A 4,116-nucleotide genomic window follows, 5' to 3' on the forward strand; every position below is an offset into this window, starting at 1 on the left:
CCCTTGGCGAGCCGGGGCCCAGCGTCGTTAAACTATGAGTCCCGGCACGCAACGCGGGCCGCGGGCTGCAGCCCAGTCACGTGCTGGGGCCGGGTGTGCAGAGACTGCGAGTCCCGGCACGCAACGCGCACGTCGGGGCGCTGTGGTCCCGGCGTGCCGCGCGCGGTCCGGGGTCACGGGGAGGAGGGCGCGCCACCCCTCGCCGCCTGGCTCGTGGGGTTCGGGGCGCCGGCTCCCGGTGGCGCCTGGCCCGTGCCCGCGCGTAGGGAGGCCCCGCGGACCTGCGGGAGGAGAGGAACGGCGGGTCGGTGATGACCTTGCTAGCGATTTGTTAAGCCCCGCGGGTCCGGCCGCGGGGCCCCCTGGTGCCTGGGGCGGGAGGGCCCCGGCGGAGGGGGGGCAGGCAAGGCAGCGCCGGCCGCCCGGCCCCCCGGGCCCCCCGGCCCCCGTCGGCACGGGGTAGGCCGGCGGGGCGGAGGCGGCGTGCGGCGCCCCGCGGGCCCGGCAGGCCCCCGGGCCACGCTCGCGCCCGGAGCAGCGCCCTCCCGGCGCCCCGCGCGGGGCGCCCCGCGGGCTGGCTCCTGACCGTTCCCAGACCAAGTGGTCTCTGAGCGCGGGGGCAGGTCGGGAGCGCCGCCGCACCGAGCCGGCCTTACGCGGTGGGACAGCGGGGCAGCGACTGTAAGGCAGGTTGGGCTTCCGGACGCAGGGCGTCGCGCTACACGTTGACCTTGGGTGCCCGCGAGTCACGTGCGGGTCGCGGTGACGCCCGCAGGCGCGGCGGGCGAGTCCGTCCGTGAGCCCAGGCCGCGTCGAGGCAGCCCCGCGCGCCTGCGGCGTGCCGCGCCCCGGCCGCGCGGGGCCTCCGCTGTGTGCGGGGACGGACGCCCGGGCAGGGCCCTGCGGGGCCGCGGCCTCCCACCGCGGGCAGGCGTGGAGGCGCGGCGGATCTCCTCCCTGCGCTGGCTCTCCGCGTTCCCGCGGCCCCGGTCCTGCCAGCCTGTGCCGGTTGGGTGGCCTCTGGGCTCAGCCATGCCCTCGGCTGCTTTCCTGCTTAGGTCGCTGCTTGGCCTGAGCGGCTGCGCCTCGCTCTGCGGAATTCAGAAAAAGCCGCAGCGGACGGAGACCGGGGACCGTCGCGTTGTGTGGGCGTGGGGCCGCACTCCTCAGCCAGAAGGGAGAAGCCCGAGAATGAAAAGCACTAAGGCGTGTGTGCTGCGGGTAACGCAGGGCGTACAGGGGAGAGTGTGGCCGAAACACCCGTGTTGAAGAGAGAAACCTCTCAAATCTGGTCATTGACGCTAAGAAGTCAGAACAGAAGAGCAAACTAAACTGGCTGGAGCAGGAATAAACAGAAAACAAAAACTGGACAAATCCTACAAAACCAGAAGTTGGTTCTTTGAAAAGATCAGCAAATGACAAACCTTGAGCTGGACCGACCGGGTGGAAAAGAGGGAAACCTCGCTGAACTCAGGGATGAAAGTGAGAAGAGCACCGCCGACTTTACAGAAATAAAAGCGTTTATGAGGGAATAATAGGGACAGCTGAATGCCAGAAGATTAGGTAATTTTTTAAGTGAAACGGATAAATCCCTGGGAAAACAAAAATACAGAAATTGAGGAAGAAATGGAACTACTCCCACTTTGTCCAGGTGTTGCTAAAGGCTTCATGGACTCCAGGCCTTCCAAAGAGGGTGTTCTCTCTCCTTGGTCCCCACCTCTGATCCTCCTAGTAGTCTCCAGAAGCTTCTTTTAAAGCCCCTAAGTACTCCGGCTTGGCCAGGTGTTGAAGGAAGCCACACTCCCTAGCGAGATAGGGAGCATGATAGCTGTTTTTCCTCTCCTTATCCAAGAAGCAGAGACACCTCCCTAAAATGAGTGTCATTTTTCTGGAATTAATACAGTATAGCCTGTGGTGAAAGTATTTTCTGCCAACATGACTTTGATCCTGATCCTTAGAAAAGAGCAACACATTTTCCATATTTTTGCCATGAGGGGCTGCTGGCTCTTCCCAACCGTAGTCTATAGGAGAAGAGCCACGCGTGGTATTCACTTAATTTTGCCTACCTTGCGGTGGTGCCATTTTCATAGATTTCTGATTCCCGAATTCTCTTCTGATGAAAGGAGGCGACCCTTGACCCCCTTACCATCCTCGGAACACCCCAGCTGTCAAGGAAACATGGTTTTTCAGGCTCTGGGCTATTGCAAGTTCTCTAGCCCCAAACTTAGCCAAAACAGTCCTAGAAGCCCCAAGAGGTCAATCTGTGATGTTCCAAAGAGCCTTCTGGATTCCTGCCAGGTACTGTCCCAAAGAGATCCTCAGGACTCACTTCTTGGTCCCCCTCGCTCCCTTCTGCGTAGGTCTGCCAGGCCTGATGCTTTCAGTGGACACACCGTGCCACTGTCGCAGTTGTTCCTAGCAGCGTGCCAGCATTGTGTATAGAAGAAACCTAGAGCTCCAACACCTCAGCCTTTCTTCTGTAGGCGCACAGTCGGAGGGGCTGATCGCCTAAATTCAACAACTGATTTGGGGCAGGGCCGTGTTGGAGCCTCAGGTATGGCTCAGTCCCTGTGTGGTTTCACGGTTCTTCCTGGGTGCTCTGGAGACCTTCTTGCTGGTGGGAGTTTGTCTAGTCTTAGTTACCTCCACTGTCCTGCAGGCCGGGCCGCACTCCTGACATGTGCATGCTTCCCGTGCACGAAGCAGATGTCCCATGGGGAGAGCCAGCCTTTTCAGCCCTCTTAGTTTGCAGAGCTCTCTGGTGTCTCTTAAAACATGGTGTTTGCAAATACCTGTTTTCCCCAAGTTCTTGGGGCAGGAGCAATGGCTGGTTTCTACCTACTTCACTCTTGCTGGAAGAAGACCTTGAATGGGATTTTAACAGAAGAGGAAACAGGCCTTCTAGACACAAGGACCATCATGGTTGGGGTTCTGGGGGATCCCTTGATGGAGTCCTTTATGGCAAAAATGGGAACAGGGCTAGGATGTTTGAAAAGTTGCAGACACCACCAGTCACAATTCTGACTTAGCTGGTTTTGGAGGGGACCCAAGCATCAGGAGTTTTGCTCGCTGGGTTATTCTAATGTGTAGCTGGGTTTGTAGGCATTGGTAGTTACTACATATTTTTGGGCAGATGTCTGAGCTCCTCTGATCTGTGTGTAAGGCACTGCTGATAGCTGAGGGCAGAGTGAACCTGGAGCTAGAGACCCCAGTTCCCGGTGATCCCAACAGACGGGAGTAGTTGTGGGGAGAGTTTCTGAGCTACTACCACCAGGTCTTGTCACTTGCTGGGCAAGATAGTGAGAAGGAGGGGTCCGAAGTGGCCCTGGAAGAAGACCGTGAACCAGGAAGGGGGGCGGGGCCACAGGGGGATGGGACACAGGGGGTTCCCTGGGAGTCTGTCAGGTCTGAGCTGCCTGGGCACAGGGGAGAGCCAGCCAGTGGGTGGCAGAGCAGGGCTGGTGTGGCAGTTTCCTGGAGAGACCAGAGCAGCGCAAGTGGCACCAAGTGTGGGAAGCATCTCTCGTGTGGGAAAGGCAGCCACGGTGGTGTGGGCAGAGAATGGAGGCACCGGCAAGGAGCAGGGCCCGTGGTGTTACGGGCTGTGGTGAGACCAGGGCTGGTGTTGCCAGTAGGGAGGGAGCTGTGCCGGAGGGTCCAGGCGGCGACTGGGAACACAGGCAGGAGCAAGGCTTGCTGAGGAGCCGGGGGGTGTTTCTGCAAAGCAGATGGGAGGGGCAAACACAGATAAGCATCACAGATACTTGTTTACCCAGTGGTAACATTTAATAGCCGTTAGTTGGATCGTGCCCTCTGTTCTTCTCCCCTTTCCGCCCCCCCCCCGTTAAAAATTATGTAAATTAAGCAGATACCAAAATCTATGTGTAATCCTAAAATGAACCCATCAGCCAACCTGAAATCTACAGCATTACCAATACTGTGAGGACTACCTGTATGCTCCCCACCTTCCTGTCCTGCCCCCTTAATTCCCTCAGTTTTGCATTTGTCGTGCTCCCTTTGTGTGGGGTTTTGCTGCATGCATATGTGTGGGGCCACAGCATACTGTGGAGTTATGCTTGCTTTTGAGGTTGGAAAAAATGCATCACATAAAAAAAA

This window comes from Mirounga leonina, unplaced genomic scaffold, assembly GCF_011800145.1.
Source record: "Mirounga leonina isolate KUSES-001 unplaced genomic scaffold, KU_Mleo_1.0 Mir_93, whole genome shotgun sequence".
Lineage (NCBI taxonomy): Eukaryota > Metazoa > Chordata > Mammalia > Carnivora > Phocidae > Mirounga > Mirounga leonina.